General features: G+C 39.6%; 1 non-coding gene across 1 annotated transcript; it reads left to right on the top strand.

Annotated features, from left to right (window-relative positions):
• Positions 1-6,868: 6,868 nt before the first annotated feature.
• Positions 6,869-6,943, top strand: Trnas-gga. Its single transcript has one exon. It is a non-coding gene; the product is annotated as a tRNA-Ser (tRNA).
• The last annotated feature ends 6,237 nt before the right edge of the window (positions 6,944-13,180 follow it).

Below are 13,180 nucleotides of genomic sequence, written 5' to 3'. Positions count from 1 at the left end.
CATTTGCCCTTATTTATTGAAATAAATTCAGAAATAAATACCTGTAATATATTTTTCGAGTATCCCATATTTCGTTCCAGTCTTGTCTTATGTTTTCTTGTCGCTAACTTCCTGGTCCCACAAATATTAATAACCTTGAATCGATTTAATCTTCTGTACTGCTTCTGTGTCTTTTTCTCAGCCGATTGTGCTTCTTCAGTCTCGTGCACTAATTTACCTTTAGATCCTTTTGTCATAACATTGTAGTGTTTTTATCTTTTGTCGTGTTTTTCAATCTGTAACATCCTTCTCACAAATTCTTCTTTCCATCGCCTTTCTTGATTTAGATCTGCCATGATAAATACGTACAAGCTGATCTGCACATGCTTAACCCTTCTACCGTGTAGTTTGTTGTGGCGAAAAGGGCCCAGTGACAGGCCTTGTCGCCCGCTGCAGCGATGCTCAGATAGGGATTTTTGGCGCCTAGAACTGTGTAATTCTTTCCGCACCTCTAGCGCTTATTACAGCGGGGCGTATTTGACACGCTTATGTGCGAGTGTTTTGGGGGGCAAGTAATTATCTAACAACTGAAAACCTAGTTAGAATTGTTATTCGAAGGTTTTTTACAGAAATAACGCTGTTGCTGAATTAAAAATTATTTATTATTAATTTTTATATAATGAGGAAAGGTTTTAGTGGTAGATCTAAAGGAATCACAGTTCCTTGAAGAATATTTATTAGAAATACTCTACGTATGGTATAGCTCAAAGCATGGTATTGCACACAATCCAATATCGCACTCTTCACAATACACACGCGTTTATCTTCTTATGTTTTTCCCATTGACATCGAGTTTGCGTTTTCGTGTCGGCGCCTTCTTATTTTAACTATCCGGATTGTGTTTGGATGTATGATCGATATTCCAATAAATACTGAATTGCACAATACAAGAATGCTGTTTTTCTATTTCCATCAACACGTTGTTGCTCTTAATTTTAATATTAGCCCCAAAATAAATTTAGTGAAGACTAGTTCTGTCTAGTTTAGTTAGAACATGTCCTTACTAGTTGAAACTAGCTGATATTGATACCCTTACTTCCCACTAGAATTTACTGCTAGTCGAAAGCGAAAGTCAGTTAAAACTAGTTTTAACCAGGCAAAACGCGTTTTGAGGGAGTGGCTCAGTAAAAACTAGTTTTAACTAGTAAGAACGCGTTCTAACTAAAAACGGGTTTTGACTGTAACATATGGAAAGTCAAAACAAATATCAGAAATAAAACAGGATACAAAAACCAATGTGTGCATGTTAGACGCTTGGTGATATGTGAGAGTCAAAGAAACGGCTACACAGAACTTGAATTTTTAATGTAAACTGTTATGTGTGACGTATTTCATAAAATTTTGACTATACTGTTAATAAAAATAAAATTCTGATCCATTGCGGATAAAAAGTGCGCAGGGATCCGCAACATAAAACGTGTAGGACAAAAGATGTATGAAGACACGGGAATAATATGCTACAGTGGACCTCATATTGCGAGTAAAGTATTCGTATTAACTCGAAAAGCACGATTGTCTACGCACCCGTCAGTGATGTTCATGAGTCAGTGTGTGTGCAATGGCACAGAGAACAGTGCCTAAAAAACTGCTGAAAGAGTCACTTGCTTTTGTTGTCAATAACTAAGAAATATAGAACATATCCAATGGCAAATTTTGCAGTGGATGAACTCTTAACATAAGGTAGTGCCCTTCCACAATTACAACGAAAGACACTTTACAGGTATGAAAATCGCATAAACTTGTTTCAGTGCATTGTGACTGTGAGAACATCTATCACCTTCACAGTATTGGTAGCGACGAGGGTTAATTGTCAATTTTGAAACTTTCGAACGTGACCATTTCAGCTATGGACTAACTGAAAACTAGTACTGAAACCTACCATCCATGGATGCTTCAAAAAGTGCTAGCGATGGTGATTCAGAAACGAACAAACACTTATGCATAAAGAACATGACACTTCGAGATAAATAGGAAACTGTTTAACTGTACAATGAAAATAAAAGACTGTTGGCTTTTGATAGGTACACTAACGTTGGTGATGAGAACAGAAATCCACACTGACGAATACAGATCCAACAAATAAAAGCAGACCCCTATAATAGACCTTCTGACGTATAATAAACCAAAAAAGCGATGCATTAACACCATTGTTTTTCGACATACGGTAAAACAGACTTTATATTATAGAAAACTGATACTAATGTACTATTGTTCCATGTGATCAACCACGATGTGCGGCTGTTCAACCTGATATAATAGATCAACCGAGCGGTGCTGGCGTCGACGAACTGCGACCCTGTGGCAGACAGCAACAGGAGGACAGACCGTCACAGACGTCACCTACGTCATAACATTCCACGTTCACGTGCCACACATCACCAAAGAACGCTTTCAAATTTACGACTTAAAAATGCGACTATAAAATATTGTTTTGTGAAACCTTCTACTCGAAAACTGCAGTCAAAACTGTCTAGTACATGAAACTGAAACATTAATGTTAGTAACTCTAACTGATGAATATATGAATCCAAACAGAAAGACATTATAAAACCGTAATGAAATTTATGGAAATAGTACAAATGAGTTTCAAGTATTAGAGAACTGTTTCAAAACTTCAACAAAACCTACAAGTAAGTTAAAAATTGTTTATCTTGAAAGTAAACATTTACATTATTGTATGCCTTTTAGAAACTGAACACTCATTCCATGTCTTTTTCACATTACATAAATGCACTTTTTACTGAAACTACTGTAACCAAAGAATATCGAAAATGAGGAAGTCTGAAGGTTCAGATGGGGGTATTCAAGTCCGTCCTCAGTCTCATAGCCAAATGCGTAAATGAACCAAAATATCTACCCAGACCACGGTCAACATTATTTCAGGTTTGTTGAGCGAGTCATTAAGCGCACTAACTTCTGCACAGAAAGTAATATTTTGTCGACTCGTAAAAAAGTGCAGGCGAAAGATTATATTTTAAACGAATCAAGTAACCACGCCGCATTTGCATTTAAGTAATGTCAATTAAATTCTGGCAGTGAGCAGTTGTTAAACTGTAACTTCCAGAATTCAGGGGGCGGTAAAATGAGTCTTATAATTTTATATGCAAAGAACTTTCAACTGTTACTTGGCACTGACACGTCACGTGAAAGCTACTTTCGTCCTTAAGTTTACGTATGTACATGTCTCGTGCCTTGAAACACGTTTGGAGCAATGATAATACAATCATCGAAGACTATGCTTCAGTATTGGACATATGTATAAAAACTTTAGAACATTTCGTTGGGAGACAATTTGTCTGCATGACAGTAAGCCTCTTATTTTTCTTGAAGGTAGATAAAAACGGTGTTACACCTACTGCACCTTGAATTTCTAGAGAATTCTAATCATCTTCAGACCTTATTAAAATAGTTTTTATACCATCAAAATATTGTGTTGAAGAAGAATAGCTCAAGGAATAAGATATGAACAATACCTTAGCAGTATAACGCCTTTCTTGATGCAAGGGAAGTAGAACTACGCCGTGTACGTTGCGATGAGAGATCGTCGCGGTAGTGGCAGAGGGCCAACGGTGTACAATAAATCTTATTTTAATCCCGGGAAATGTGTAGCGGGGGGTGCAAGTAACGAGGCAAGTGCGTGGGAGTATATATCTCGTCCGCTGTAAACCGGTAAAGATAAACAGCACCTGCACACACGAGTCTTGTATTAAATAATTAATCACCATGAATTTACTCGTGCGAAATAATTATAAGTTTACTATGTTGCATAGTCAAGGTTCCAGACATATGGTTTTGTTGCTAGCCTCGGTTCGCCGGTAGCTGGTTCGAATCTTGGTGCTGGGAAAACTTTTCATCTCCATTATTTAGTCGATTGGGAAATGGTCCAGGTAACCAATCTTTTGAACAGGGCCATGGATTAAATTCTAAAGCTCTGTGCGGTGTCTCGTGGAGTGAGGTTATGTAAAAATGTTGATGGTGATCTGTTAGTTATATGTTTCATAAATAATTTCAACGACTTTTTTTATCGAAATGGTGTGGAACAAGTCAGTTTACGGAATACGAAGACAGTAGTAGTTTCATGGAGAAGAAATAAAAACATTGAGGTTCGCCGATGACATTGTAATTCTGTCAGAGACAGCAAAGGGCTTGGAAGAGCAGTTGAATGGAATGGACAGTGTCTTGAAAGGAGGATATAAGATGAACATCAACAAAAGCAAAACAAGGATAATGGAATGTAGTCTAATTAAGTCGGGTGATGCTGAGGGAATTAGATTAGGAAATGAGGCACTTAAAATAGTAAAGGAGTTTTGCTATTTGGGGAGCAAAATAACTGATGATGGTCGAAGTAGAGAGGATATAAAATGTAGGCTGGCAATGGCAAGGAAAGCGTTTCTGAAGAAGAGAAATTTGTTAATATCCAGTATTGATTTAAGTGTCAGGAAGTCATTTCTGAAAGTATTCGTATGGAGTGTAGCCATGTATGGAAGTGAAACATGGACGATAAATAGTTTGGACAAGAAGAGAATAGAAGCTTTCGAAATGTGGTGCTACAGAAGAATGCTGAAGATTAGATGGGTAGATCACATAACTAATGAGGAAGTATTGAATAGGATTAGGGAGAAGAGAAGTTTGTGGCACAACTTGACCAGAAGAAGGGATCGGTTGGTAGGACATGTTCTGAGGCATCAAGGGATCACCAATTTAGTATTAGAGGGCAGCGTGGAGGGTAAAAATCGTAGAGGGAGACCAAGAGATGAATACACTAAGCAGATTCAGAAGGATGTAGGTTGCAGTAGGTACGGGGAGATGAAAAAGCTTGCACAGGATAGAGTAGCATGGAGAGCTGCATCAAACCAGTCTCAGGACTGAAGACCACAACAACAACAGTAGTTTCTGTGGAAGGCAACATGAAGGATATTTATAGGTTCTTAAAAGATCTACTGGCAAAAAGTTTAACAATAATTAACATGTTATTTTTCAGTCTCAGTCTTCAGCAGGCTTTATGTATTTGTTATTCACTGCTAACAAGAAATTCGCGAAATGTGCTTCCTACGACCGTTAGTGTTGCTTTAAAAAATTTTCTTAAACTTGAACTCAAACTATCACATTTACACTACGTTACAATTTTGTATTTACCTGAAACACGTAATCCATTGGTGACTATGTTCGCTTTATCCTTAGTAATTAAGTTTCTTAGGCAACATCTATCCATAATGCAGCTAACCACCCTTCCATCGCAAACTCATGCATGTTGACAATAAATCCTGGTCCGACCTCCCACAATTTCCTGGTATACTTTCCTCAGTTTACAGACAACATCGTTCCTAGAAAAAAAAATTTTTTCCCAATATCATACCAACAATTCATTAACCACTGCCGCAAGTATACCTCACTTCTAATCCATACTTTCGACTGCCTCTTTATGCCATTAAACAGAGTTAGGCTATTTGCTGATACTGTATTAAGCCTTCTCACTTCGCTCAATATCATCATCTTCATCACCATAACCATCATTATCATTTGCATAAACAGAATAGTACACTATACAACGGCTCCACACCGTCATTTTTATGACAGATTTATGGTTGTCGCCAAGAAAGCCACTCAAGGGACGTCCACTTGATAGGATTACACAGCGTCGTGAGCTGCACGATAAACAAAAGTAATTTAAAATGATATGTGAACAGTGTGACACGGCTTGCAAGTCACAGTACATTGAATTCCTAGTAAACTTTAACGCATAAAGGCCTTTAAGCCAACAGGTTGTACCTGCACAAGAAATCTGCTGTACCGCTGCACATCGAATGTTGTTGTTGTTGGTGTGGTCTTCAGTCCTGAGACTGGTTTCATGCAGCTCTCAACGCTACTCTGTCCTATGCAAGCTTCTTCATCTCCCAGTACCTACTGCAGCCTACATCCTTCTGAATCTGCTTAGTGTATTCATCTCTTGGTCTCCCTCTACGATTTTTACCCTCCACGCTACCCTCCAATACTAAATTGGTGATCCCTCAATGTCTCAGAACATGTCCTACCATCCGATCCCTTCTTCTAGTCAACTTGTGCCACAAACTCCTCTTCTCCCCAATTCTATTCAATACTTCCTCATTAGTTATGTGATCTATCCATCTAATCTTCAGCATTCTTCTGTAGTACCACATTTCGAAAGCTTCTATTCTCTTCTTCTCTAAACTATTTATCATCCACGTTTCACTTCCATACATGGTTACACTCCATACAAATACTTTCAGAAATGACTTCCTGACATTTAACCTATACTCGACGTTAACAAATTTTTCTTCTTCAGAAACGCTTTCCTTGCCATTGCCAGTCTACATTTTATATCCTCTCTACTTCGACCATCATCAGTTATTTTGCTCCCCAAATAGAAAAACTCCTTTACTGCTTTAAGTGTCTCATTTCCTAATCTAATTCCCTCAGCATCACCCAACTTAATTCGACTACATTCCATTATCCTCGTTTTGCTTTTGTTGATGTTCATCTTATACCCTCCTTCAAAGACACTGTCCATTCCAGAATGAGATTTTCACCCTGCAGTGGAGTGTGCGCTGATATGAAACTTCCTGGCAGATTAAAACCGAGACTCTGACCGAGACTCGAACTCGGGACCTTTGCCTTTCACGGGCAAGTGCTCTACCAACTGAACTACCAAAGCACGACTCACGCCCCGTCCTCACAGCTTTACTTCTGCCAGTACCTCGTCTCCTACCTTCCAAACTTTGCAGAAGCTCTCCTGCGAACCTAGCAGAACTAGCACTCCTGAAGGAAAGGATATTGCAGAAGTAAAGCTGTGAGGATGGGGCGTGAGTCGTGCTTGGGTAGCTCAGTTGGTAGAGCACTTGCCCGGGAAAGGCAAAGGCCCCGAGTTCGAGTCTCGGTCCAGCACAGTTTTAATCTGCCAGGAAGTTTCATATCAGTGCACACTCCGTTGCAGGGTGAATATCTCATTCTGGAAACACCCCCAGGCTGAGGCTAAGCCATGTCTCCGCAATATCCTTTCTTTCAAGAGTGCTAGTTCTGCAAGGTTCTGTCTCTGACAGAATTACAATGTCATCGGCGAATCTCAAAGTTTTTATTTCTTCTCCATGGATTTTAATACCTACTCCGAACTTTTCTTTTGTTTCCTTTATTCCTTGCTCAATACACAGATTGAATAACATCGGGGAGAGGCTACAACCCTGCCTCACTCCCTTCCCAACCACTGCTACCCTTTCATACCCCTCGACTCTTAAAACTGCCGTCTGGTTACTGTACAAATTGTAAATAGCCTTTCGCTCCCTGTATTTTACCCCTGCCACATCCAGAATTTGAAAGAGATTATTCCAGACAACATTGTCAAAAGCTTTCTCTAAGTTTACAAATGATAGACACGTAGGTTTGCCTTTCCTTAATCTTTCTTCTAAGATAAGTCGTAGGTTCAGTATTGACTCATGTGTTCCAACATTTCCACGGAATCCAAACTGATCTTCCCCGAGGTCGGCTTCTATCAGTTTTTACATTCGTCTGTAAAGAATTCGCGTCTGTATTTGCAGCTGTGACTTATTAAACTGATAGTTCGGTAATTTTCACAATTGTCAACACCTGCTTTCTTTGAAATTGGAATTATTATATTCTTCTTGAAGTCTGATGGTATTTCGCCTGTCTCATACATCTTGCTCACGAGATGGTAGAGTTTCGTCAGGACAGGCTCTCCCAAGGCTTTCAGTAGTTCTAATGGAATGTTGCCTACTCCGGGGGCGTTGTTTCGACTCAGGTCTTTCAGTGCTCTGTCAAACTCTTCACACAGTATCATATCTCCCATTTCATCTACATCTACATCCTCTTCCATTTCCATAATATTGTCCTCAAGTACATCGCCCTTGTATAGACGCTCTATATACTCCTTCCACCTTTCTGATTTCCCATCTTTGCTTAGAACTGGGTTTCCATCAAAGCTCTTGATATTCGTGCAAGTGGTTCTCCTTTCTCCTGTAGGCAGTATCTATCTTACCCCTAGTGAGATTAGCCTCTACATTCTTACATTTGTCCTGTAGCCATCCCTGCTTAGCCATATTGCACTTACTGTCGATCTCATTTTTGAGACGTTTGTATTCCTTTTTGCCTGCTTCATTTACTACATATTTATATTTTCTCCTTTCATCAATTAAATTCAATATTTCTTCTGTTACCCAAGGGTTTATACTAGCCCTCGTCTTTTTACCTCCTTGATCCTCTGCTGCCTTCACTATTTCATCCCTCGAAGCTACCAACTCTTCTTCCACTGTATTTATTTCCCCCATTCCTTTCAATTGCTCCTTTGTGCTCTCCCTGAAACTATGTACAAACTCTGGTTCTATCAGTTTATCCAGGTCCCATCTCCTTAAATTCCCACCTTTTTGCAGTTTCTTCAGTTTTAATCTACAGTTCATAACCAATAGATGGTGGTCAGAGTCCACATCTGCCCCTGGAAATGTCTTACAATTTAAAACCTGGTTCCTAAATCTCTGTCTTACCATTATATAATCTATCTGATACCTTTTAGTATCTCCAGGGTTCTTCCATGTATACAACCTTCTTTCATGATTCTTAAACCAAGTGTTAGTTATGATTATGTTGTGCTCTGTGCAAAATTCGACCAGGCGGCTTCCTCTTTCATTTCTGTCCCCCAGTCCATATTCACCTACTATGTTTCCTTCTCTCCCTTTTCCTACTACCGAAATCCAGTCAGCCATGACTTAAATTTTCGTCTCCCTTCACTACCTGAATAATTTCTTTTAACTCATCATACATTTCATCAATTTCTTCGTCATCTGCGGAGCTAGTTGGCATATAAACTTGTACTACTGTAGTAGGCGTGGGCTTCGTGTCTATCTTGGCCACAATAATGCGTTCACTATGCTGTTTGTAGTAGCTTACTCGTACTCCTATTTTTTTATTCATTATTAAACCTACTCCTACATTACCCCTATTTGATTTTGTATTTATAACCCTGTATTCACCTGACCAAAAGGCTTGTTCCTCCTGCCACCGAACTTCACTCATTCCCACTATATCCAACTTTAGCTTATCCATTTCCCTTATTAAATTTTCTAACCTACCTGCCCGATTAAGGGATCTGACATTCCACGCTCCGATCCGTAGAACGCCAGTTTTCGTTCTCCTGAAAACAACGTCCTCTTGAGTAGTCCCCGCCCGGAGATCCGAATAGGGGACAATTTTACCTCCGGAATATTTTACCCAAGAGGACGCCATCATCATTTAATCACACAGCAAAGCTGAATGCTCTTGGGAAAAATTACGGCTGTAGTTTGCCCTTGCTTTCAGCCGTTCGCAGTACCAGCACAGCAAGGCCATTTTGGTTAGTGATACAAGGCCAGATCAGTCATTCATCCAGACTGTTGCCGCTGCAACTACTGAACAGGCTGCTGCCCCTCTTCAGGAACCACACGTTTGTCTGGCCTCTCAACAGATACCCCTCTGTTGTGGTTGCACCTACGGTACGGCAATCTGTATCGTTGAGGCACGCAAGCCTCCACCATCGGCAAGGTCCTTGGTTCATTGGTGTGGGCGGGGGGGGGGGGGGGGGGGTGGAGAATGCGTTTATATGGGCCGAATGTACCGCATGATTATAACAATATTTTACTTATTGAAGAGCATGTACTGACATAGGTCCAATGTGTGCTGCATTTAGCGTACGGGAGCGAAACGTGGCAGACATGCTAATACATTAATGAAGAACAAATTTATATTGTGAAAATAACTAGTTGCAATTCCAGCCGCCAGATGCAAATTTGGAGCCATGAAGGTAAGAAAGCCGTATAGAAATCTTTCCATATGGAGTGGACTGGGAACCGGAGGTGAGGAGAAGATGTAAAACAAGTGAGAAAGCATAATGCAGAGTGTATTAATAACTGGCACTTACAGAAATTATTCAACGTGAGCATCGGGGATGTCGTCGAGGTGCTGCATCCATAAAACAACGTCATCAAGAGTTGCTTGCAGTAGTTCCGGTAGAACCTAAGCAACGTGTTCTTGCATATTGGCCTTCCGATCGGGTAGAGACTGAACATGTCCCTTGTAAATGCATTCTGTTGGATATTTTCAGAGCCAAAAGTCGCCTGGATTCAGTTCAGGTGATCATACATTCCATGAATTTGGGAAACCTCGGAAGATAACACGTACATAGAACGTTGCATTAAACAGATCTTTCTCGGGGTGAGCGACGGTAGATGCTGCCCCATCTTGCATGAAAACAGTGGTTTCCACACAGTTGCGCTCTTCCAAAGCATGAATCACATACTTTACAAGGAGCTATCGATAACGTGCAGACGTCATAGTGCACTTGACAGGCCCTCTGGTTGTATTCTCTCCAAAGAAGACTGCACCGAAAGTAAAGGTGCTTGTGAATAAACACGACACAGTCACATACGGCGAGTGCAGCGGTTCACCGCGCACAACACACGGTTTAACAGTAGCTCAAATTCTATGCATTCACTGGACCATGTAGTGTAAAATCTGCCTCGTTATCCCGTAAAATATTGCCTACCCAAGTAACTTTGAACTGTGCCATAACCGAAAAAACAAATTCAGAATGTTGCTGCAGACCATGAGGTTTTAGTTGCTGCACCACGTGGGTGTTGTACGGATACCAGTGTAAAACAGACTGCAGAACTTTCTATATGTTGACCGCGGGATGGATAATTCTCATGATGCTGCTTGAGCACTAAGACTGACTATCCAGTGCTAGTACTATAAGATCAGTTACAGCTACAGCAGTTTCGTCAATAATAACCACCGAGTTAGAATGCCTCCCTCTTCCAGGTGCCACATCTAGCTCACACATGTTACTGAATTTACTTATCGTTTTCTTTAAACCATTTAATGACATCGAGACTCTTCTCAGACCTTTCACTTGGCGTCACTCAATACGGCACTGTAATTGCTGCCGTTCACATAAAACAGGTTCACTAACACCGTACGGTCTTTCTTCTCGATAGCCTTATTGTAACGTAGTGGCTTGATAAGTGACAGGGTGGATGTCATACCGTCATACAAACAGTGTACAGCGCCACATTTGCTCCTGGTGACCACAACTGGAACTAATTATTTTTACACTGTAAATCGGTTTCGCATTAACGCATTAGCAAATCTACAAAGTTTCGGTTCCATAGGTAATTACAGCTCACACTAGACCTCAGTGAGTAGCTGCATTTCAATTACAATGAGTGAACCATTAAGACATTGGGATACAACGCTATTGACATAAAGTGAAACTAGGAAATTAAAATCTTTGGATGTATGGTGTCGTAGTTACAAACAGAACGGTGTATTCGTAAATTTTTTAATGATTTTATTTTAGAAAAAGTCTTCAGTAGCTGTTAGTCAATAATAATACACATACTCTATGGGATTATGTGAAAATGTATTTTATGGAACCTTTAGAGAATCATGTGGCATTACCCACAAAACATCACACGATGATTTGATTAACAGCAGATGCAGAACTGCATAGTGTCAGCTGTTGCTTTCGTTTCTTTGCTCACAATGATGTTTACTTCAGTGAGTTGATAAATACAATGGTCTCCGCTCCATCTCATATTACCCCTGCACAGTTTTACCGAAATTCGCTGAACTAAATAATGTCCACTCCCTTAAAAAAAGGACACTGTTCACTTTAGCGTGCTTTAGATTGTGTAGAATTGGCACAAGGCGGTTATGTGGCACTCCACAGCCGACATACTTCATGACAGTGAAGTTATATGTGTGTACGAGGCGGTGCATTGAGATGGGTCGACGTGGAGGTAGTAGTAGTAGTAGTAGTAGTAGTAGCTTTATTCATCCGTAGATCTCTTTTTACAAGGATATAGGACATGTCGAACTATTTACAAGTTTAGATCAACTTAAAATAAGCTAATTCGTATACACATATATTTACAGACTTCTAGTTAGAGAGAATCATTAGATTTACTCCTAGTATAAAATACTTTTCTTACAAGTAACTTATAAAATAATGTAATGCCACACTGTTCACTCATATCTTACTATCAGTCGCTGCACACACTATACACACATTGTTTCATAACAATTCACTCACTACACACACACACACACACACACACACACACACACACACAGGCTGGTGATCTCTGGGCCATTTTCTGTAGCGCAACTTCCCATTTGCTATCCTGAAAAACTGAGTCAGCATCCCTCCATAATGAGTGAGATGTTGAGCTCAAAAAGAGGAAGAGGTGTTAGTATTGTGGTATGTATAGCTTGGGGGTAATTATTTCTAGTAAAGAAAAAAAGAAGAAAAAATAAACATAAAGTGAAGGTGTTATGTGGAATGTTGTTTTTTTTATAATCATCATTATTATTTATTTGTATAACAATTTTTTATTAAACCCCTACTCTGCTTTATCTAAGTAATCCTTCAATGTATAAAATGTACTGCATAACAGGTACGTTTAAGCTGCCTTTTTAAATAAGTGTATTTTTGCAATTTCTTTAATATCTTTTGGTAATTTATTGCACAGTTTTATTCTTTGGTAGAGAATGCAGTTTTGAGTTTTATGTTGATTTTTTCTTGCTAAATGTAAGTTGAGTCTATCTCTTGTTGCATGATCATGGACAGAGCTGTTCGTGTAGTAATTACCAATGTTATGTTTGATGTATACAACTGACTGGTAAATGTATTCACAAGGAGCAATTAAAATCTCTAGTATTTTGAACGGATTATAATAAGCTCGACTAGATGTGAGAGATCGTCAGAAAGCTGGTGCCAAATCCGTTAGTACCCACGATCACACCGTGAATGAAGATGTTCGATTTTCTGTTGTATCAATGGGGACTGTCCAACGTATTAACATCGAAGGATGTAGCAATTGCAACTACGTAACAGTGGTCGTATAAAGATGTTAAAAGACATGGACCGGAGTTATGTCGCACACATTCTGAATGACGATCAGTTTTATACTCTATAGAAAACACTGGTGTCAGCAATTAGTTTCCCAGCCAATGTTTTTAGGGGAACTGCTTGCAGTTCACCTTTGGAGTCGTGTATCTCGCAACAAAGTATTACTCAAAGACGTGAATCAAGCTATATATCCTCAGTGGGCCAAAGAACCCAAGCGCTGGAAAGCAGTTG

Source organism: Schistocerca piceifrons, chromosome 4 (genome assembly GCF_021461385.2).
Source record: "Schistocerca piceifrons isolate TAMUIC-IGC-003096 chromosome 4, iqSchPice1.1, whole genome shotgun sequence".
Taxonomy (NCBI): Eukaryota; Metazoa; Arthropoda; class Insecta; order Orthoptera; family Acrididae; genus Schistocerca; species Schistocerca piceifrons.
The sequence above is the reverse complement of the archived record's forward strand: the minus strand, read 5'-3'. Positions and strand labels throughout refer to the sequence as shown.